Source organism: Pan troglodytes, chromosome 8, assembly GCF_028858775.2.
Source record: "Pan troglodytes isolate AG18354 chromosome 8, NHGRI_mPanTro3-v2.0_pri, whole genome shotgun sequence".
In the NCBI taxonomy this organism is placed as follows: Eukaryota; Metazoa; Chordata; class Mammalia; order Primates; family Hominidae; genus Pan; species Pan troglodytes.
Genome location: NC_072406.2, coordinates 84,803,619 through 84,828,390, shown reverse-complemented (window position 1 = coordinate 84,828,390; position 24,772 = coordinate 84,803,619). Strand labels below are relative to the sequence as shown.

The 24,772-nt window shown below is 41.1% G+C and overlaps 1 protein-coding gene across 2 annotated transcripts in view; it reads left to right on the top strand.

The window, feature by feature from the left end:
• The window catches only part of MICU1 (mitochondrial calcium uptake 1), a 258,934-nt gene that overhangs the window by 11,431 nt on the left and 222,731 nt on the right, over positions 1–24,772 (top strand). The window lies entirely within an intron of this gene.

Below are 24,772 nucleotides of genomic sequence, written 5' to 3'. Positions count from 1 at the left end.
AATTAAGGTTGTGCTGTGATTGTACAACATGGTGAATGTATATGCCACTGAATTGTATGCTTAAAAGTGGTCAAAATCATCAATTTTCTGTTATGTATATTTTAGCACAGCTTAAATATTTACCATTTTAATAATTTTTAATGTACAGTGGCATTAAGTACATTCACATTGTTATGCAACCATCACTAGCATTCATTTCCAAAACTACTTCCCAAACTGAAACCCCATACTCATTAAATGCTCATTCCTCATTTCCCTCTCCCTGAAACCTCTGGCATCCATCATTCTACTTTCTGTCTCTATGATTTGACTATGCTAGGTGCCTCATGTAAGTGAAATCACAAAGTATTTGTCTTTTTTGGATTGGCTTGTTTCCCTTAGCATAGTATCCTTCAGGTTCATCCATGTTGTAGCATATGCTAGAATTTCCTTCCTTTTGAAGGTGAAATGACATGATGAAATTTTGCCATGATTAAGAAAAAATAAAGGCTGAATAATATTCCTTGTATGTATGTGTCACATTTTATCCATTCATCCATCAATGGACACTTGGGTTGCTTCCACCATTTGGCTGTTGTGCACAATGCTGCTTTGAGCATGGCTGTACAAATATCTATTCAGGTTCCTCCTTTAAATTCCTTTGGAAATACACCTAGAAGTGGAATTGCTGGATCATATGGTAATTCTATGTTTAATTTTTTGAGGAGCTGCCATAGTTTTTCTGTAGTGCCTGCACTATTTTATATTCCTATCAGCAGTGTACAAGGGTTTCATTTTCTACACATCCTTGTCAACACCTGTTTTTTTTTTTTAATTTAAGTAATAGCCATTTGAATGAGTATGGGTACATTTTATATTATGTGTTTTTGTTTTATTTTTGGGGACGGAGTTTTGTTCTTGTTGCCCAGGCTGGAGTGCAATGGTGTAATCTCAGCTCACTGCAACCTCTGCCTCCTGGTTCAAGCAATTCTTCTGCCTCAGCCTCCTAAATAGCTGGGACAGGCACCCGCCACCACGCCCAGCTAATTTTTTTGTATTTTTAATTGAGACGGGGTTTCGCCACATTGGCCAGGCTGGTCTTGAACTCGTGACCTCAGATGATCCCCCCACCTCAGCCTCCCAAAGTGCTGGGATTACAGGTGTGAGCCACTGCACCCAGCCTATTATGTATATTGTAACACAACAAAAACTAGAGTTGTAAGGGGAGAAAAAGGTTATGTATGAGGAACTCTTCTAGATTAAGAGAGACTGTTTAGAGAAAACCAAAGATAGTCTTATTTGTAGGGATCCTGGTTTGAAAAATCAGCTGTAAATTTTGGGGGAGTTTGTATGTGTTCTAGTATTAGAAGATATTAGGTAATTATTAATTTGAATAAATTTGATAATGTAGTTATGTAGGAGAAAATATTGTAGTTGTGTAGGAGAATATTAAAATATGTAGGGGTATAGCCAGGTGTGGTGGCTCATGCTCATAATCCCAGAGCTTTAGGAAGCTGAGGTGGGAGGATTGCTTGAGGCCAGGAGTTGGAGACCAGCCTGAACAACATAATGGGACTTGGGCTCTACAAAAAATAAAAAAAAATTAGCCAGGCGTGGTGGCACATCCCTGTAGTTCCTAGCCACTCAGGAGGCTGAGGCAGGAGGACTACTTAAACCTAGGCGTTTGAGGCTGCAGAGTGCTATGCTCATGCCACTGCACTGCAGCCTGGGTGACAGAGCAAAACCCTGTCTCTAAAAAAAAAAAAAAACAAAAAAATTAGGGGTAAAGTGTTTCTCCTAATAATGTCTGTAATTTACTTTGAAATGATTCAACATAAAAAATAGTTTGATGAGTAGCCATATAGATAAATAGATGAAGCAAGTATATCAAAATGTTAATTGTTGAATTTAAGTAATGCACATATGGTGTTGATAATAGTAGTCTTTGAAATTTCCTGCATGTTTGAAAGTTTTAAAATAAGCTATAAAGGTTTGATGTTAATTTTTTTTCTGAAAAAGAGGCCATTTAAACAACTTGCTTTTATTTTTATAAATAATTACTTTTAATCTTTAATATTTCTAGTTTTTCTTTATATTATGGATTTTGTCTTACAGATACTGCATCTTTTCTCTCTCTTTTTTATTCTTTGTATGTCATTTGTATGCATTTTAGGAAGTGAATTTTGTGTTGTCTTTACCAGTGGAGTATGCATTCTTCCTATATATCCCAACTTTTTTTTTTTTGAGACAGGGTCTCACTCTGTCACCCAGGCTAGAGTACAATGGTGCAATCATAGTTCACTGCAGCTTCAAACTCCTAGGCTCAAAGGGTCCTCCTGCCTCAGCCGCCTGAATAGCTATGACTACATGCATGTGCCACCTTGCCTGGCTAATTTTTTAAAATTGTTTTTTGTGAGACAGGGTCTTGCTATCTTGCCCAGAGTGGTTAGGAACTTCTGGCCTCAAGTGATCCTCCTGCTTCAGCCACCCAAAGCTCTGGGATTATAGGCAGGAGCCACTAAGCCTGGCTATATTCCAACCTTTTGAAGGAGCAATTTGACTGTCAAAGCCTTGGCATGACTCCCATTACTCTTTTAGCCTAGAGGTTTTAATTTCATGCTCTATAGGAAAATGGCTCCTAAGTCATTAATAACTTCCTTTTCGACTGCATGTTTTCTTTAGGCTCAGATTAAAGTCTGGTCAGCTCCTGAAATACTTTGTGTACTGTGTTAAGGTTCACAAAGTGTCATTTTTTTTTTGGTTAAGAAAATAGATGGCAGACTCTAGTGTTATTGTGGGAAATCTGGAGTTCTACTGTAAGAAATTAAACATTTTAGCCTAATGAGTCTGGGATTTTATTTATTTCTTTAAGCCTGTTTACTAGTTGATTTTCCCAATATTAAGCACATACACAGATTTCTTTCCGTAGCGTAGTTTGATAGGAAGACAATTAGGAAAGGAGTTACCAAATCTGGTTTCAGTTTCCAATTTCACTATTATCTAGCTTTGTGATTTTTTTTTTTTTTTGGTTGGTTGGTTTTTAAGAGATAAGGTCTCACTGTGTTGCTCAGGCAGGAGTGCAGTGGTTATTCACAGTCACTGTGTAGCACTGTAGCTTCAAACTCTTGGCCTCAAGCGATCCATCTGCCTCATTTTCCCAAGCAGCCGAGACTATAGGGACACACCGCAGTGCCCAGATAGCGTTGTGACAGTGATGGAGTTGCTTATCACCTCCCTGGCCTGTTCCCTCTCATACTGAAATTTTGAAAAATGTTAAGGTCTCTTTCAGCTCTAATATTCTAGTATATTACTCCTTTAGTCTGTTATTCTCAGTGTTTGAGAGTATTGGGGCAGACCACGTACCTCTCGTCAAAACTGGGTTTTTTTCTTTCTTTTCACTTTTATCTTAATTCTTAACACAGGGCTTTCTTTTTAGGGTTTTTTCTTTTTCTTTTTTTTGAAATGGAGTCACTGCAATCTCTGCCGCCCGGGTTCAAGCAATTCTCCTGCCTCAGCCTTTCGAGTAGCTGGGATTACAGGCACGCACCACCACACCCAGCTAATTTTTGTAATTTTTGTATTTTTAGTAGAGACGGGGTTTCGCCATGTTGGCCAGGCTGGTCTCCAAGTCCTGACCTCAGGTGATCCGCCCGCCTCGGCCTCCCAAAGTGCTGGGATTACAGATGTGAGCAACTGCTCCCGGCCTTTTTTCTTTTCTTTTCTTTTCTTTTTTTTAAAGGGAGTCTCGTTGTGTCTCCCAGGCTGGAGTGCAGTGGCGCGATCTCTGCTCACTGCAAACTCCGCCTCTCGGGTTCCCGCCATTCTCCTCCCTCAGCCTCCCGAGTAGCTGGGACTACAGGCGCCCGCTACAGCGCCCGGCTAATTTTTTTGTATTTAGTAGACACGGGGTTTCACCGTGTTAGCCAGGATAGTCTCCATCGCCTGACCTCGTGATCCGCCCGCCTCGGCCTCCCAAAGTGCTGGGATTACAGGCGTGAGCCACCGCGCCTGGCCTTGTTTTTTTTTAAACAACAGAAATCTTAGAATTTTAATCCAGTTACTTGCCTACTTTTTTGTGGCAGCAGGAAGTTTTTCTTTGTACTGATAAATATATTTATTACAGTTTTTCCTTTGGCTAGTAAAATAGAAATACAAGGTAAAGTAATGTATCATGTTGTACTACATAGTGTCCATTTGCCCCTCTGTATTCACCCTCTAACCTCCTCCACTCAGCTTTATGCTCCAAGAGGCTGCCTTTTGTAAGCTACATCCATAAGCTCTTTTCCTTTTGTTATCCAATAGGGTTTGGCAAAGAGAGAAGGTGGGAGGACAGTGATGTCTGTGTGTTTATTTCCCTGGCTCCCTCCTTGTCAGTTGGTAATAGTTGTATTCCTCTGCTGAAGGCCACACAACTTCTGTCAGCTGTTTCCCAAAGCTGTAGCTACAGTTGACTGAGTTCTGGTAATTCCAGTACTACCTTCCCTGGCCCACTAAGGCCTACTGTCTTCCCACTGTTTCTTATGTTCAGAGTGCTTTACTATCTCTTGTTCGTTTTTGTTAACTCTGCTTGTGTCTTTGCAGTCTTTTTAGTAAATTCTCTCTAATTAACCATCCTTGGCAGTTTTTGTCTCTTAAAATTTTAAATCTCAGATAAATGATGAATCAGTTGCCATATTCCACATAATTTGGACTAGATATATTTTTTCTTTAAAAAAAGTGTCGTAAAATATATATAACATAAAATTTACTTTTTTACTATTTTTTTTTTTTTGGAGAGTATGTCACTCTGTCACTTATGCTGGAGTACAGTGGTGTGATCATAGCTCACTGTAGCCTCAAACTCCTGGACTCAAGTGATCCCCCTGCCTCAGCTTCCCGAGTAGCTGGGACTACAGGTGTGTACCACCATGCCAAACCAATTTTTAAAAAATTTTTGTAGGGATGGGGTCTTGCTGTGTTGCCCAAGCTGGTCTTTTTTCTTTTTCTTTTTTTTTTAGATGGAGTCTCGCTCTGTCGCTCAGGCTTGGAGTGCAGTGGTGCGATCTCGGCTCACTGCAACCTCCGCCCCTCCAGGTTTAAGCAACTCTCTGCCTCAGCTTCTGGACTAGCTAGGATTACAGGCGCGCACCACCACACCCAGCTAATTTTTTGTATTTTTAGTAGAGATGGGGTTTCACCATCTTAGCCAGGCTGGTCTTGAACTCCTGACCTCGTGATCCACCCGCCTAGGTCTCCCAAAGTGCTGGAATTACAGACGTGAGCCACCACGCCCGGCCACCATTTTTTTTTTTTTTTTTTTTGAGACGGGGTCTGGCTCTGTTGCCCAGGCTGGAGTGCAGTGGCGCGATCTCGGCTCACTACAAGCTCCGCCTTCCGGGTTCACACCATTCTCCTGCCTCAGCCTCCCGAGTAGCTGGGACTACAGGTGCCTGCCACCACGCCCGACTAATTTTTTGTATTTTTAGTAGAGACGGGGTTTCACCGTGTTAGCCAGGATGGTCTCGATCTCCTGACCTCGTGATCTGCCCGCCTCAGCCTCCCAAAGTGTTGAGATTGCAGGCGTGAGTCACTGCGCCTGGCCTTCAAGCTGGTCTTAAACTCCTGGCCTCAAGTGATCCTTCCCACCTTGGCCTCCCAAAGCGTGGGGATTATAGATGTGCACCATCATGCCTGGCATGACCACTTTTTAATGTATACTTCATTGTCATTAAGTACATTCAACATGTCATGCAGCTATTGCCACTATTCATTTTCAGAACTTTGTCATCTTCTCAAACAGAAACCCTGAACCCATTAAACAATAAATTCCCATTTTCCCTCTTCCAATCTCTTGATAACCATTAGTCTACTTTCTGTCTCTGAACTTTTACTATTTTAGGTACCTCATATAAGTGGAATCATATGGTATTTGTTGTTTTGAATCTATCCATATTGTAGCATATGCCAGAATTTCCTTCCTTTTAAATGGCTGAATAATATTCCATTGTGTATATATACTGTTAAAACACTTTACACAAATTAAATTTAACAGAGCTTAATTGAGCAAAGAATGATTTGTAAATTGGCCAGCCCTCAGAACCAGCATGGATTCAGAGCAACTCTAGGGCTGCTTCATGGTCAGATGACATTGATAGAAAACAGGAGTGAGGTCCAGAAATGGCTGGATTGGTTACAGCCAGGAGTTTGCCTTATTTGAACTTGGTTTGAACAGTTGGGTGTCTGTGGTTGGATAAGACTTGGGTACTTGTTACAAGAGTAGGTGTATTTATACATCGTTAGGTTACAGTTAAGTATGGAGAAACATTTAGGCCGATCTTAAAATATGTACGGAGGCAGTTTTAGGCCAAACTTAATTCGACTAACAATAGCTGCATTATTTTACATTCCCACCAACAGTGCACAAAGGTCCCAATTTCTCCACATTTTCTCTGGAAAATATTCTAGTTTTTTATAATAGATACTCTGTTTTGTGTGTGAATAGTACCTCGTTATGGTTTTAATTGGTTTTAATTTGCTTTTACCTAATGATTGATGATGTTGAGCATCTTTTCATGTGCTTATTGGCCATTTGTACATCTTTGGAGAAATGTCTATTCAAGTCCTTTCCTCATTTTTTGAAAAGGATTCAAATGGTATTTAGGTTAGACAAAAAGAAGCATTTCGGCCAGGAGAGGTGGCTCACACCTGTAATCCCAGCACTTCGGGCTGCCGAGGTGGGTGGATCACTTGAGGCTAGGAGTTTGAGACCAGCCTGGCCAATATGGCAAAACTTTGTCTCTACTAAAAAAAATACAAAAATTAGCGGGGCTTGGTGGCACATGCCTGTAATCCCAGCTACTCAGGAGGCTGAAGCAGGAGAATCGCTTGAATCCAGGAGGTTGAGGTTGCAGTGAGCTGAGATCACACCACTGCACTCCAGCTTGGGTGACACAGTGAGACACCCTGTCTCAAAAAAAAAAAAAAATTATTTGATTAGAACAGTATAAAGGAAAAAACAATCTGTGTAAGAAAAACAAAATTTTCTTCCTCTCTTTACTCTCACTCATAACACGCAGTCAGTCAGCACTTCACTGCCTACACCAGATGTGTGGATTGTTTCCCACCCTAACCAATGTCTGATACTAGTTGAATGTCCTACAATTCAGTTCAATTCTGGTACTAACTAGAGTTAGTGTAGACCCCCCCCCCACAGGTTAATGGTTGGGTCTCAGTAAACTGTTCCCCCTTAGATGCTAATCACATGCAGTAGGCTCCCAAGTTACCCAGTTCTGTCCAACCTCACTGCGAATTGGAGGTTCCCACAACCTCCTTCTTGGGTTTGGTCATTTGCTACAGCAGCTCACAGGACTCAAGAAAGCACCTTATACTTACTATAACTTGCTTATCTTTTTTTTTTTTTTTTTTTTTTTGAGATGGAGTTTCGCTTTTGTTGCCCAGGTTGGAGTGAAATGGTGTGATCTTGGCTCACCTCAACCTCTGCCTCCCAGGTTCAAGCGATTCCCCTGCCTCAGCCTCCTGAGGAGCTGAGACTACAGGCGCACCACCACGCCCACATAATTTTTTGTATTTTAGTAGAGACAGGGTTTCACCATGTTGGCCAGGAAGGTCTCGATCTCCTGGCCTCATGATCCACCTGCCTCAGCCTCCCAAAGTGGTGGGATTACAGGCGTGAGCCACTGCGCCCAGCTCCCTTTTTTTTTTTTTTTGAAACAGAGTTTCACTCTTGTTGCCCAGGCTGGAGTGTAATGGCGCGATCTCGGCTCACTCCAACCTCCGCCTACCGGGTTCAAGCTATTCTCATGACTCAGCCTCCCGAGTAGCTGGGATTACAGGTTTGCGTCATGACGCCCGGCTAATTTTTGTATTTTTAGAAGAGACAGGGTTTCACCATGTTGGCCAGGCTGGTCTTGAACTCCTGACCTCCTGTGAGCCACCCACCTTGGCCTCCCAAACTATTGGGATTACAGGAGTGAGCCACCGTGACTGGCCTATAACTTGCGTATCTTAAAAGGATAAAACTAAGAAACAGCCAGATGTAAGAGTTGCGTAGGGCAAGGTATAGGGGAAAGGACCTGCCAGGCTCCTTATGCCTTCATGAGTTCACCAGCCTGGAAGCTGTTGGAATGGTCCTTTTAGGTTTTTATGGAGACTTCATTATGTAGGCATGATTGATTAAGTCGTTGGCAAGGATAATGTGCTCAATCTTCAGTCTCCCTCCTTTCCCTGGAGGCCAGGGCTGAAATCCCACCCAGACTGAAAGTACCAACTTTCTAATCACATGGTTGGTTGCACAGGAAACCAGCCCTCTCATTCTGGGACTATTTAGAAGCCCCCAACCCTACCATGAGTCATCTCATTAGGATAGAAAAAGTCACATCACTTCAGAGGTTTCAAAGTTCTTAGGTGCTGCCAGGAAATGGGATGAAGACCAACATATATATATATATATATTTCTTATTATAAATCACAGTATTACAAATAGCAAGGATAGATAAGTTCATGATTAAGTCTTACTTAAAAAAAATTTTTTTTTTTTGAGACATCATTTCGCTCTTGTTGCCCAGGCTGGAGTATAATGGCGGGATCTCAGCTCACTGCAACCTCTGCCTCCTGGGTTCAAGAGATTCTCCTGCCTCAGTTCCCGAGTAGCTGGAATTACAGACGTCCACCACCATGCCCGGCTAATTTTTTTGTATTTTCAGTAGAGACAGGGTTTCACTGTGTTGGCCAGGCTGGTCTCGAACTCCGGACCTCAGGTGATCCACCCACCTCAGCCTCCCAGAGTGCTGGGATTACAGGCATGAGCCACCGTGCCCAGCCTTACTTTTTAATTTTAATTAAATATTTGCATTGAAGGGAAGAGATTTAGGTTTACATAGTTATGTAACATTTTAGTGAAATTCCTTTTTTTTGAGATGGAGTCTCACTCTGTCATCTAGGCTGGAGTGCAGTGGTGCAATCTTGGCTCACTGCAACCTCCACCTCCCAGGTTCAAGTGATTCTCCTGTCTCAGCCTCCTGAGTAGCTGGGACTACAGGCATGCGCCACCACGCCCAGCCAATTTTTTTATTTTTAGTAGAGATAGGGTTTCACCATGTTGACCAGGCTGGTCTTGAACTCCTGACCTCCCGTGATCCACCCACCTTGGCCTCCTAAAGTTCTGGGATTATAGGCGTGAGTCACCACGCCCAGCCAGTGAAAATTATATTACTTAAATTATACAGTAGTTCCATGATATCTGTGAGGATTGGTTCCAGGGTCCCCTAGGATACCAAAATCCACAGATGCTCAAGTCATTTAGATAAAATTGTGTACTATTTGCGTATAACCTATGCACATCCTCCTGTATACTTTAAATCATCTCTAAACTACTCATATCTACTACAGTGTAACTGTTAGGTAAATAATTTAAATTATTATCACCATCAGCAGCATTCTCTTATATTACCTTTCAAACTATCACAGGGCAAACCCCACAGTTGGGATTCAACCCAGGAGGCCATGTGGATTCTTGGCTTTGCCCAAGAAAGAATTCAAGAGCAAGCATAGAGTAAAGTGAGCAAGTTTATTAAGAAAGTAAAGGGATAAATGGGTGACTACTTCATAGGCAGAGCAGCCCTCATGGGCTGCTGGCTGGCTTTATTCATGATTATTTCTTGATTATATGCTAAATATGGAGTGGATTATTTATGAGTTTTCTAGGGAACTGGGTGGGAAATTCCTGGAATTGAGAATTCTTCCCCATTTCTGACCATATAGGGTAACTTCCAGACATTGTTGTGGCATTCTTAAACTGTCCTGGCGCTGGTGGGAGTTCCTTTTAGCATGCTAATGCATTATAATTAGCGTATAATAAGCAGTGAGGATGGCAGTAGGTTGTTTTCGTTGTCATCTTGGTTTTGGTGGGGTTTGGCTGGCTTCTTTACTGCACCCTGTTTTATTAGCGGGGTCTTTGTGATCTGTATCTTATGAAACCAGTCCTGCCAAACTTCTCAAAACAAGTATTTATTCATAATTTGCTGCATGTTAGGCATTGTACTCAGCATTTTACAAGTGTTATTACATTTAATTCTCATTATGGTCATTGGTAATAGTGTTTTCATCTGTTTATGGAAGCACAGAGTTGCCATGTCAGGAATAAAACACACTTCTGATTGACTGCAAAATTGATGGCCAATAAGATCAAGCTGGTTACGATCTGGTATCTAGAAATGATTAGCTAGGTTACCTAGAGTAAGACACTTAACTTTCTGAGCCTCAGCTTATTGAAACAGAACAAAACAAAATCTAACAACAGCAACACATATTTACCTATATGTTCAGTAGCACTTTCATTTGTGATCTTCTAATTTTGCTTTAAGTCCCAAAGTTTAAGACAACATCTTCAAGTAAGAAAGGGAGATTCTTTTTAAAAAGTACTTGAGCAATTAGAAATTGGAGTAAGGGTTAAAAAAAAAAAAAAGGCAGAAGGCCGGGCACGCTGGCTCACGCCTGTAATCCCAGCACTTTGGGAGGCCAAGGTGGGCGGATTGCCTGAGGTCGGGAGTTTGAGACCAGCCTGACCAACGTGGAGAAACCCCATCTCTACTAAAAATACAAAATTAGCTGGGCATGGTGGTGCATACCTGTAATCCCAGCTACTCAGAAGGCTGAGGCAGGAGAATTGCTTGAACCCAGGAGGGGGAGGTTGCAGTGAGCCGAGATCACAACATTGCGCTGCAGCCTGGACAATAAGAGCAAAACTCCGTCTCAAAAAAAAAAAAAAAAAAAAAAAGGGCAGGAAAGTATCCTGTGAAATACCTAATATTGTTATCAAGCCATGAACCTAGGTTTGTTTCTAGAGAGAATATAAATATAGAGAGATTGTTATAAAAGAGTATCTATAAAGATGTCTGTTGCTTTGAATGCTAAAAAAGTTCCATGGAATTTTTATGTATATAGGAAGAGACTTCCTTTAGCAGATGTGTGTGTGTGTGTGTGTGTGTGTGTGTGTGTGTAAAATCCTTACAGATTGGCCCATACTACTAATTAGTTATTTGCTGTTAAATGAGACTATAACATGTCATCAACTCAGAGTGTTGAATTTCTGCCACAGAACTTAACTCTTTCAACCAATTTCCAATCAGAAAAATTTTAAATCTACCTATAACCTGGAAGCCCCTGCTTTGAGTTGTCCTGCCTTTCCAGATCAAACCAGTGTACACCTTACAGGTGTTTTTTTTGTTTGTTTGTTTTGTTTTGTTTTTGAGACAGAGTTTCATTCTTGTTGCCCAGACTGGAGTGCAATGGCATGATTTCAGCTCACCACAACCTCTGCCTCCCAGGTTCAAGTGATTCTTCTGCCTCAGCCTCCCGAGTAGTTGGAATTACAGGCATGTGCCACCACACGCGGCTAATTTTGTATTTTTGGTAGAGACGGGGTTTCTCTATGTTGGTCAGGCTGGTGTCGAACTCCCGACCTCAGGTGATCCATCCAAAGTGCTGGGATTATAGGTGTGAGCTACCGTGCCTGGGCGACTTACATGTATTGACTGATGTATTAGGTCTCCCTAAAAAGTATAAAAGTGAGCTGTACCCTGATTACCTTGGGCACATATTGTCCAGGCCGCATCCTTAACTTTGGCAAAATAAACTTATTTATTTATGTATTATTTTTTTTTTGAGACAGAGTCTTGCTCTGTTGCCCAGGCTGGATTACAGTGGCGTGATCTCAGCTCACTGCAACCTCCATCTCCCAGGTTCAGGCTATTCTTGTGTCTCAGCCTCCCAAGTAGCTGGGATTACAGGTGTGCAACACCATGCCTGGCTAATTTTTGTGTTTTTAGTAGAGATGGGGTTTTGCCATGTTGACCAGACTGGTCTCGAACTCCTGACCTCAGGTGATCACCCGCCTTGGCCTTCCAAAGTGCTGGGGATTACAGGCGTGAGCCACTGTTCCCAGCCGGGAACAGAGTCAGTGGCATGATCTCGGCTCACTGCAAGACAGGATCTCATTTGCTCTGACTCCTGGGTTCACGCCATTCTCCTGCCTCAGCCTCCCGAGTAGCTGGGACTACAGGCACCCGCCACCACGCCCGGCTAATTTTTTGTATTTTTTGTATTTTTAGCAGAGGCAGTGTTTCACCATGTTAGCCAGGATGGTCTCAATCTCCTGACCTCGTGATCCGCCTGCCTCGGCCTCCCAAATTGCTGGGATTACAGGTGTGAGCCCCTGTGCCTGGCTGCAAAGTGGCATTCTTAAGTATTGATTCTTTCATTCTGTCTTCATATTTTTATTTCTAAATTACAGTAGGATTTAGAGCTCTTATTTAAAAAAGGAAGTCCATAAGATATGCTGCATGTTCAATGGTATTTATAATGTATTATTGTTGATTACTATTTTATATTTACCTTATTTCTTTAAAATTTTCTCTTAGAGTCAATCTCAGTCTTTGAAGAGCTTGGCTTAGTCGAAACTTTTATTTCCTGTACATTCTTAGGTTAAAGCTTTACAGACAAAGCGTATTGTATCCTAAACAGACATGATTAGCAAATCATAAATGAAGATATTTACATAGGCCATTTAGGTTTATTCGGTTGTATGAATTTTTTTTTTTTGAGACAGAATCTCGCTTTGTTGCCCAGGCTGGAGTACAGTGGTATGATGTTGTCTCACTGCAACCTCCCCATCCTGGGTTCAAGCGATTCTTCTGCCTCAGCCTCCCGAGTAGCTGGGATTACAGGCGTGTGCCACCACACTCGGCTAATTTTTGTATTTTTAGTAGAGATGGGGTTTCACCATATTGGCCAGGCTGGTCTTGAACTCCTGACCTGAAGTGATCCACCCACCTCAGCCTCCCAAATTGCTAGGATTTGGGAGAGAGCCACTGTGCCTGGCCTGTTGTATGATTAACTCATCCTAATAACAGCTTTTGTATGGTGGTGTGTCATTAAAGAAATTTAAAATATTACTCCAGGCACGGTGGCTCATGTCTGTAATCCCAGCACTTTGGGAGGCCAAGGTGGGTTGATCACGAGGTCAGGAGTTCGAGACCAGCCTGGCCAATATGGTGAAACCTCATCTCTACCAAAAATACAAAAATTAGGCAGGCATGGTGGCACTCTCCTGTAGTCCCATCTACTCAGGAGGCTGAGGCAGAAGAATCGCTTGAACCTGGGAGGCGGAGGTTGCAGTGAGCTGAGATCATGCTACTGCACTCCACCCTGGGTGACAGAGCAAGACTCTGCCTCAAAAAAAAAAAAAGAAAAAGAAAAAAAGAAATTTAAAATATTTTATATATTGTATACAATTATATTCCTCCACAACTGTCCACTCTTCATCAAATTTGAGCATATTAATACACACGCTTTCTTGTTTCTTCAGCTCCTCATTTCCTTATGAGGACTCCTGTATCACAGAAGAATTACATTAAATAAATTTATATGCTCTTTTGTTGTTAATCTGTCTTTTGTTGTAGGGGCCTCAGCCATGAACCTGGGATAGACGGGGAAAAGATAATTTCTTTTCCTACACATGCAGAGGGAAGACTACATCAAACATATATATACACTTTTTACTTTTTTCTTTCTTTTTTCATTAATTCTTTTCTTTTTTTTTTTTTTTTTTTTAAAGACAGGGTCTCATTTGCTCTGACACTTAGGCTGGAGAGTAGTGGCGCAAGCATGGTTCACTGAAACCTTGACCTCCTGGACTCAAGTGATCGTCCCACCTCAGCCTCTTGAGTAGCTGAGACCACAAATGCACACCACTGCACCTGGCTAATTTATTTTTAGTTTTTGTAGATACAGGGTCTCCTTATTTTGCCCAGGCTGGTCTTGAATGCATGGGCTCAAGCAAGGTACCCAACCTGGCCTCTCAAAATGTTGGGATTACAGGTCTGAACCACTGCACTCAGCCTGTATGTACACTTAAGGAATAATTATAAAAGTGAACTTTATAGATACCCATCATCCAGGTCCAAAAAGAACATTTTCTTCACACCAGAAGTCCCCTGTGTACCCTTTCCTGATCACAACTTCTTCTTCCCCTGAGGAGATAAATTACCATCCTGACTTTTGGTAATAATCATTATCTGTTATCACCAAACATAATTTAGTTTTGTGTGTTTTTGAACTTGAATAGATGAAATTATGCTGTTTACAGTAGTTCCCCCTTATCTACGGGGCGATATGTTCTAAGACCCTCAGTGGATGCCTGAAACAGCAGATAGTACTGAACCTGATTGCTGTCAATGGAAACATGTTTCTGTTTATGTCTTCTACTCACAAATTTAATGCTTTTCACAGTTTAACTAAGCACTTATCATGCATAGTGGCCATAACGTTTGCAGTTTAAGGTGTGACAGCAAAACTAGCATGAATTTCTTTTTCTTTTTTTTTTTTTTTGAGACGGAGTCTCTCTCTGTCACCTAGGCTGGAGTGCAATGGCATGATCTTGGCTCACTGAAACCTCCACCTCCTGGGTTCAAGCAATTCTCCTGCCTCAGCCTCCTGAGTAGCTGGGATTACAGATGTGCATCACCGTGCCCAGCTAATTTTTATATTTTCAGTAGAGATGGGGTTTCATCATGTTGGCCAGGCTGGTCTCGAACTCCCAACCTCAGGTGATCCACTCACCTCGGCCTCCCAAAGTGCTGGGATTACAGGTGTGAGGCACTGTGCCTGGCCATAAATTTTTCTTTCCTCACAATTCCACAGAAAGAAGACTCATTTTTATTGTAGATCTTTTTTTTTTTTTTTGAGATGGAGTTTCACTCTTGTCACCCAGGCTGGAGTGCAATGGCACAATCTTGGCCCACTGCAACCTCCCCATCCCGGATTCAAGCAGTTCTCCTGCCTCAACCCCCAGAGTAGCTGGGACTACAGACGCCCACCATCATGCCCCGCTAATTTTTATATTTTTGGTAGAGACGGGGTTTCACCATGTTGGCCAGACTGGTCTTGAACTCCTGACCTCAGGTGATCCACAGGCCTCAGCCTCCCAAAGTGGTGGGATTACAGGCGTGAGCCACCATGCCTGGCCATGACTTTCTTTTTCTTTCCTCACAATTCCAGAGGGAGAAGATTCATTTTTATTGTAGATCTTAGCAGCCTCGGCATATGATTCTTTTTTTCTTATGAAGTCAAAAACTTTTATCTTTCCACTTAAAAGAAGCACTTTAATAAAGTCTAATGAAGTCTACCAGGGCATTGTCACTATGTTTGAGAGTGTGTGTTTGTGTGCATAGGCGGGTGATAAACTTGGAGAATGAATTTCATACATTAGTATTGTGGTACATAATAGAAGTTGCCAGTGTAAGTAAGAAAGAGGAAGGACGGAAGAAAGAAGGCAGGAAGTAAGGAAGGAAGAAAGAAGGGAGGGAAGGATGGAGGCAGGTTTTGGGTGATGCTGGCTTTACTGTTTCTCTTTAACAAATCTGAATTGCTAGCATCACTACTCTTGGGCTTTAGGGCCTTTATTAAGTAAAATAACATAAGCACTGTGATGCTGAACAGTTGATCTGATAAGCCAGAGGGCTCCTAAGTGACTCTAAGGGGTGTGTAGTGTGTAGAGCATGGATATGCTGGGTAAAGGGATGATTCATGTTCCAGGTGGGATGGAGTTGCATGGTTCAGGGTTTCATCTTGCTACTCAGAACAGCGTCTGATGTAAAACTTATCAATTGTTTATTTCTAGGAATTTACATTTAATATTTTAAATATTAATATTTAAATGTTTGCATTTAATACTTTTTAAATTCTGCATTTAATAATTTGAATTTAAGACTTGTAAGTCTATTGTACTTCATTGTTATACACATTATTGTTCTCTTCTCTCTTTTGGTGTTTAGGAATGCTTTGTGTTAACACAAAGGCCAGGGTGAGAGCTGCAAGCCAGGGAAAGATGAACCGAGGCATTTAGATTACCACCTACATTGGCTTGCCAGACAGAAGCTCTGCCTGGGGATAAAGATGAGGATAAACATAAGGCATTTGGTGTTTCCTTTGTGTTCTGACTTAGAAATCTGACCATGGACAATGGAACGGGAAACTCACATTTTAGGGTGTATTAATAGCTCTCTTTAGTCTTGAGAAATATCAGTGAGGCTGAAAGTGCCTTGGAATGACTTTGCAGGTTTAAGATATGAATGGGAAAAAAAAGAAAAAGGGAAGAAAAGGAGTAAGGAGAAAAGAAAAGGAGGGATTAGGGTTACATTTCATGGGGCTGGTAGAATGCTCTGAAATAGTTTTTTCCAGACCCTAATATTTAGGAATAAATTTTAAGGTAGTATTATTTTAATATTTCATTTTTGGGGGTTATTCTTCATTTAGGATCTAGTAAAAATAATCCGGACCTTTTCACATAACCATTGTCAGGATTTCCTCTTGTAAGTGATTATATGCATCTCAGGAAAACATTAATGGTTATTCTCTTTTTATGGGTATATTTGATTGAGCTAATCTGTAGGGGTTAGCAGAGACAGCTTAAGAATATATTTTGAGGCCCGGCACGGTGGCTGACACCTGTAATCCTAGCACTTTGGAAGGCTGAGGCGGGTGGATCACTTGAGGTCAGGAGTTCAAGACCAGCCTGGCCAACATGGTGAAACCCTGTTTCTACTAAAAATACAAAAATCAGCCAGACGTGGTGGTGGGCGCCTGTAGTCTCAGCTACTTGGGAGGCTGAGGCAAGGGAATTGCTTGAATCCAGGAGGCAGAGGTTGCAGTGAGCCGAGATCATGCCACTGCAATCCAACCTGGGCGACAGGGCAAGGGTCCCATCTCAAAAAAAAAAAAGAATATATTTTAAAAGATGAAGTTTAAGTAGCTCCTCTACCTCTCTTACCTCAGTGATAGATATATTATTTTTGTTTTGTTAATTCCTCTATTCTCTACACAAAATAGGGATGTGATGACTAATAGCATTAGCTACTTTTAATGCTTTTAGTTCTGGTTAGTTTTTCATATCTCTAATACTAATTCTCAACTGGGGTTTCATGTCTGAACCACAGAATGCAGAGAATGATTTCAGTGGTTATTTTCACATTTCTCCTCAGATTGGTACATAACTACAGATTGAGCATCCTTAATCCAAAAATTTGAAATCTGAAATGCTCCCAAATCTGAAACTTTTTGACCACTGACATGATGCTACAAGTGGAAAATGCCACACCTAACCTCATGTGACTGGCTGCAGTCATAACACAGGCGCACAACACACAGTTTATTCAGTGGCCCCAAGGGAAAGGAGACCAATCCAGCCTCCTTCAGCTGCAATATATCTTTTGTGCACAATGTACGCAAACTTTGTTTCATGCAAAAATTACAAAAAATGTTGTATAAAATAACCTTCAGGCTATATGTATAAGGTATATATGAAGCATAAATGAATTTCATGTTTAGACGTGAAATTTTATCTGACTGTACACTTCTGAACCATACACTTAAAAATTATTAACACAATAAATTTAATGATACACATTTCATGTTCTATTCCTAAGATATCTCATTATGTATTTACATATATTCCAAAATGCAAAAAAACCCTAAAAGTCCAAAACACTTATGATCTCAAGCATTTCAGATGAGGGATACTCAGCCTGTAGTACCGTTCTAGATGCATAAGCCCAAGAATGTCTTAAATCTCTCATGGAACTCCTGTTGAGAAAGGCTACAAGATGTCAGTAGCCATTCTTTGCGGCTGACTCTCCACCATAGCTACATAGGGATGACATATACTGAAACAGATGAAAGATTTCAAGTAGGAAGGATTATGGGAATTTTTACCTATTTCGTACTGTTTTGGAGAATAGTGTGAGCAATTGTGGGTGTAATTGAGTATTCCTCAAGGAATATGAAATATGTATATTCATTGTGATAGAATCTGGATAAATGATGTTTATAAACGGAAAATGCCATATAGTGTGAAATAAAATTTTTTTAAATTAATAGACTTTTGGGGGAGCAGTTCTAGGTTTACAGAAAAAACTGAGCAAAAAGTACAGAGTTCCCACATATGCCTTCATCTCGCCCCCCAATTTCCCCTATTTTTATCTTGCATTAGTGTGATACATTTATTAAAATTGATGAGCCAATATTGAAACATTATTATTAACTAAAGTCCATAGTTTACATCAGGGTTTACTCTTTTTGTTGTTTGTTCTTCGTGTTGGTTTTTTTTTTTTTTTTTTGAGACGGGGTCTTCCTCTGTCACCCAGGCTGGAGTGCAGTGGCGCCATCTCGGCTCATTGCAACCTCTGCCTCCTGGGTTCAAGCAATTCTCCTGCCTCAGCCTCCCGAGTAGCTGGGATTACAGGTGCCCGCCACCATGCCTGGCTAATTTTTGTATTTTTAGTAGAGATAGGGTTTCACCATGTTGGCCAGGGTGGTCCCGAACTCCTGACCTCAAGTTGGTCCACCCACCTTGGCCTCCCAAAGTGCTGGGGATTACAGGTGTGAGCCACTGTACCTGGCCCTGTGTTGGATTTTTGTTTGTTTTTGAATTCTTATTGTGATAAACATATAATATCAAATTTGTTGTCTTAATCATTTTTAAGTGTATGGTTCAGAAGTGTTAAGTATAGCCACATCTTACAGCAGATTTCTAGAACTTAAAAAATCTTTTTTTGAGACAGGGTCTCTCTGTCACTCAGGCTGGAGCACAGTGGCATGATCAGGAGTCCCTGTAGCCTTGACCTCCCGGGCTCAAGCAATCCTCCTGTCTCAGTCTCTTGAGTAGCTGGGATTACAGGTATGTACTACCATGCCTGGCTAATTAAAAAATGTTTCAGCTGGGCACAGTGGCTCACGCCTGTAATCCCAGCACTTTGGGAGGCTGAGGCGGGCAGACCATGAGGTCAGGAGTTCAAGACCAACACAGTGAAACCCCATCTCTACTAAAAATACAAAAATTAGCTGGGCGTGGTGGTGGGCGCCTGTAATCCCAGCTACTTGGGAGGCTGAGGCGGGAGAATCACTTGAACCTGGGAGGCAGAGGTTGCAGTGAGCCAAGATTGTGCCACTGCACTCCGGCCTGGGCAGCAGAGCAAGACTCTGCCTCAAAAAAAAAAAAAAAAGAAAAAAAAATTTTTATTGTGGAGACAGTCTCCTCACTGTGTTGCCCAGACTAGTTTTGAACAACTGGGCTTAAGCCATCCTTCCTCCTCAGCTTCCCCAAGTGTTGGGATTATAGGTGAGAGCCACTGCACCTGGCCTAGAATGTTTTCATCCAAAAATTTTTAAAAAGCCTCTATGGGAAAGGGAGCTAACCAGTGGTAGCGTGTGAGAAGATAAATCTTTTCTAGAAATTGAGATATCTTCCTTTAGCTTGTCCAGACCTTTGTGGCATGCTTCACAGGTTTACTTAAAGATAGCAAAAAGTTATTGCCTACAATTAGCAGGACCAAGAGCTTTGTTTTTGTGAGGAAAGTAGTCAGAAGTGTGGAAGAAGTGGTTGTTTAGATTGGCATGAATGAAATAGCTATGTTAGCCATTTTTCCAGATTCTCCCTGTATTTCTGCTTATCATTTTGGCATTATTCCTCCAAATACTGCTCTTATCTTTGATGTATATGGTCTTTTTTTTTTTTTTCTTTTTTTCTTTTTTTTTTGAGACAGAGTCTCTGTCACCCAGGTTGGAGTGCAGTGATGCGATCTTGGCTCACTGCAACCTCCGTCTCCTGAGTTCAAGCGATTCTCCTGGTTCGGTCTCCAGAGTAGCTGGGACTTCGGGCATGTGCCACCCTGCCCGGCTAATTTTTGTATTTGTAGTAGAGACGGGGTTTCTCCATGTTGGCCAGGCTGGTCTCAAACTCCTAACCTTAAGTGATCTGCCTGCCTTGGCCTCCCCAAAGTGCTAAGATTACAGATGTGAGCCACTGCACCCAGCCTGATATATGGTCTTATGACAGGCATGATCATTTCTCCCACTAGGTCTCTATTCTTGGATTTACACGTGGAAAAATACAGAATTTCAGCTCGTTTCTTTATAAGGACAGTGTTCATAAATTTATATGGATCTTCTTGTTGATACTTCAATATGCTTATATAAATGTATCATACCTAAGTCTTGTATTCTATTTTCTTTTTGATGTTTTCTCATTTTTCATTGGTTCATCTTTTTTTTTTTTTTTTGATTGTACTTTTTTTGAGACAGGGTCTCACTTTGTCACCCAGGCTGGAATGCAGTAGCACAGTCTTGGCTTACTGCAGCCTCAACCTCCTGGGCTCAAGTGACCGTCCTTCCTTAGCCTCCCCAGTAGCTGGGACTACAGGTGCACCATCATGTCCAGCTAATTAAAGAAAACATTCTAAACATTTTTTGTAGAGACAGGGTCTTGCTATGTTGACCAGGCTGGACTTGAACTCTGGGCCTCAAGCAGTCCTCCTACCTCGGTCCCTGAAAGTGCTGGGATTGCAGATGTGAGCCACCATGCCTGGCTATCTTTTTACTCCATTGATAGTGTCTTTTGATGGATAAATTTTTAAATTTTCATGAAGTCTAATTTGTCTATTTTTTTCTTTTGTTGCCTTTGCCTTTGGAATCATATCCAAAGAAATCATTGCCAAATCTAGTGTCATGAAGCTTTTTCCCTATCTAGGTTTTCTAGGAGTTTTATGATTTTAGGTGTTACATTTAGGCCTTTCATCTATTTTGAGTTAATTTTTGTATGTGGTGTTAAGTAAGGGTTCAACTTTCTCTTTTGCATCTAGATATCCAGTTTGTCCAGCACCATTTATAGTGCTTTCTTTTTATGTGGATCTTCTTGTTGATACTTCAGTATGCTTATATTTGTCCTTTCCCTCATTGAATGATCTTGACACTCTTGTCAGAAATCATGTGACCACGTATGTGAGGGCTTGTTTCTGGACTTTATTCCATTGGTCTATATGTTTGCCCTTCTGCTAGTACTACACTGTTTTGGATTGCTCAAGCTTTGTAATAAGTTCTGAAATCAGGAAGTGTGAGATCCCCTTATTGTTTCTCTTTTTCAAGCTTATTTTGGCTATTCAGTCTCTTGAGATTCTGTATGAATTTTAACATGGGTTTTTCTATTTCTTCAAACAATGTCATTGGGATTTTGATGGGATTGCATTGAATCTGTAGATCACTTTGACTAGTATTGTATCTTAACAGTATTAAGTCTTCCAATCCACGAGCTTGGGGTATGTTTCTACTTATTCCTATCTTTAATTTCTTTCAACAGTGTTTTGTAGTTTTCATTGTACAAGTTTTTTACTTCCTTGGTTAATACCTAAAGATTTTATTATTTTTGGTGCCATTGTAAATGGAATTGTTTTTGTAATTTCCTTTTCCAATTGTTTATTACTAGTGTATAGAAATGCAGTTCAGTTTTGCATATTGACTTTGTATCCTGCAAAACATCTTGCTGAATTCATTTATTAGTTCTAACAGTTTTTTGGTGCAATCTTTAGGATTTTCTACATATAAGATCATGTCGTCTGTGAAGAGATAATTTGATAATTTTACTTCTTCCTTTCCAATTTAGATGCTTTTTGGTTTTTTTTTTTTTTTTTTGGAGACAGAGTCCGACTGTCACCCAGACTGTAGTACAGTAGCACGATCTTGGCTCACTACAACTTCCATCTCCCAGGTTCAAGCGATTAGAGCCAGGGTTTCGCCATGTTGGCCAGGCTGGTCTTGAACTCCTGACCTCAAGTGATCCGCCTGCGTAAGCCTCCCAAAGTGCTGGGATTACAGGTGTGTGCCACCACGCCTGGCCGCTTTTTGTTTCTTTATTGCCTCCCTAATTGGTCTTGCTAGAACTTAGTACTATGTTGAATAAAAGCAGTGAAAGTAGACATCCTTGCCTTGTTCTTGACCTTAGAGGAAAAGCTTTCAGTTTTTTACCATTGAGTGCGATGTGTGCTCTGGGTTTTCCATATATGGATTATTTTGAGATAGTTTCCTTCTCTTCCTAGTTAAGTGTTTTTATTATGAAAGAGTATGGAATTGGGTGGGCATGGTATCTCATGCCTGTAATCTCAGCACTTTGGGAGGGTGAAGTGGGTGGATCACCTGAGGTCAGGAGTTCAAGACCAGCCTGGCCAACATGGTGAAACCCCGTCTCTACTAAAAATACAAAAGGAATTAGCCAGGCATGGTGTCAGGTGCCTGTAATTTCAGGTACTTGGGAGGCTGAGGCAGGAGAATCGCTTGAACCCGGGAGGCAGAGGTTGCAGTGAGCTGAGATTGCACCATTGCTCTCCAGCCTGGGCAACAAGAGTGGAACTCCATCTCAAAAAAAAAAAAAAAAAAAAAGAAAGAAAAGAAAGTGTGTGGAATTTTGGGAAATGCTCTTTCTGCATGAATTGAGATGACCATGTAGATTTTTCTTCATTCTGTTAATGTTGTATATTGCATTAATTAGTTTTCATCTGTTGAACCATCCTTGGATTCTAGGAATAAATCCCACTCTGTCATGGTGTCTAAGTGTTTTTTTATGCTGCTGCATTTGGTTTGCTGGTATTTTGTTTAGGATTTTTACACCAGTATTCATAAGGGATATTGGTCTATAGTTTTCTTGTAGTGTCTTTGTCTGGCTTTGATATTAGCGTAATGTTGGCCTCAAAGAATGAGTTAGGAAGTGTTTCCTCTTCTTCAATCTTGTGGAAATGTTTTAGTAGGATTGGTGTTAGTTTTTCTTTAAATGTTTAGTAGAATTCACCAGTGAAACCATCTGGACTAGGAATTTTCTTTGTTGGGAGAATTCTTTTTTTTTTCCTTGAAACAGGGTCTCAGGCTGGGCATGGTGGCTCCACACCTGTAATCCCAGCACTTTGGGAGGGTGTGGCAGGCAGATCACAAGGTCAGGAGTTCGAGACCAGCCTGACCAACATGTGAAACCCCGTTTCCACTAAAAATACAAAAATTAGCCAGGCATGATGGCAGGTGCCTGTAATCCCAGCTACTCAGGAGGCTGAGGCAGGAGAATCGCTTGAACCTGGGAGGTGGAGGTTGCAGTGAGCCAGGATCGGGCCACTGCATTCCGGCCTGGATGACAGAGTGAGGCTCTGTCTCAAAAAAAAAAAAAAAAACAAAAAAACAGGGCCTCACTTTGTCGCCCAGGCTGGAGTCCAGTGTTGAATGTTGGCTCACTGCAACCTCTGCCTCTTGGGTTCAAGCAATCCTCCTGCCTCAGCCTCTCGAGTAGCTGAGATTCCAGGCGCACACACCACGCCTGGCTAATGTTTGTATTTTTGGTAGAGATTGGGTTTAGCCACGTTGCTCAGTCTGGTGTGCTCAAGTGATCTGCCTGCCTTGACCTCCCAAAGTGCTGGGATTACAAGCGTGAGCCACCGCACCTGGCCTTTACTGGGAGAATTCTGACTACTGATTTAATCTACTAATTAGAGACCCTTTCATTCTAATTTGGGGTGATTTAATCATGGTAGTTTCTGTGTTTCTAGGAATTGGTCCATCTTATCTAGGTTTCCCAATTTGTTGGTATACAGTTGTTCATAGTACTGTCTTATAATCCCTTTTATTTCTGTAAAATCTGTAGTAATATCCCCACTTTCATTTCTGATTTTGGTCAGCCAAGGCTTCTCTCTTTCTTCTTAGTACATCTAGCTAAAGGTGTGTTGATTTTTTTTATTTTTTTCAAATAACCAGCTTTTGGTTTTATTGATTTTTCTCTATTTTTTTCTCTTTTTCATTCATTTCTGCTCTAATCATTATTATTATCTTCCTTATGCTAACTTTAGATTTAGTTTGTTCTTCTTTTTCTAGTTCCATGAGTTGTAAAGTTAGGTTGTTCAGCTGTGATCTTTCTTGTGCTTTTAATGTACTCATTTTGTACCTTTAAATTTCCCCCTTAGCACTGCTTTTGCTGCATCCCACATGTTTTGTTTTTGTTTCATTCATCTCTAAGTACGTTCTAATTTCTTTTGTGAGTGCTTCTTTGATTCATTGGTTAAGAGTGTATTGTTAATTTTCACAAATTTATGAATTTTCCAGTTTTACTTTTGTTACTGATTTCTAACTTTATCGTGTTGTGGTCAGAGAAGATAATTTATAAGTAATCTATGTTTCAAAATCTATTGAGACTTAATTTGTGGCCTAACTTTTAGCTCATTCTGGTAAATGTTCCACGTACCCTCGAGAAGAATGTGTATGCTGTTGTTGGGTAGAGTGTTCTGTAGGTGTCCATTGTATCTGGTTGGTTTACTGTGTTGTTTGTCTTCTGTTTGTTTTTTTTTTTAATTTTTATTTATTTATTTATTTATTTATTTTATTTTTTGAGACCGTGTCTCACTCTGTCTCCCAGGCTGGAGTGCAGTGGCGTGATCTCAGCTCACTGCAACCTCCGCCTCCCGGGTTCAAGCAATTCTTCTGCCTCAGCCTCCTGAGTAGCTGGGATTACAGGCACACCCCACCATGCATGGCTAATTTTTTGTATTTTTAGTAGAGACGGGGTTTCACCACACTGGCCAGGAGGCTGGTCTCGAACTCCTGACCTCGTGATCCGCCCACCTCGGCCTCCCAAAGTGCTGGGCTTACAGGCGTGAGCCACTGCACCCGACCTGTCTTCTGTTTTCTTACTTATTTTCTACGTGGTTGTTCTATCCATTATCGAGAGCAAGGTTTGCAGTCTCTACCTATTATTCTAGAACTGTCTATTTCTACCTTCATTTTTGTCAGTTTTGCTTCATATTTTGATGGCCTGTCATTAAGTGTATAAATGTTTATAATTATTATATCTTTTTGCTGTTTTGAACCTTTTATTGATATATAATGTGCTTTTTTGTCTCTTGTAAACTTTTTTGATTTAAAGTCTATTTGTTTGATATTA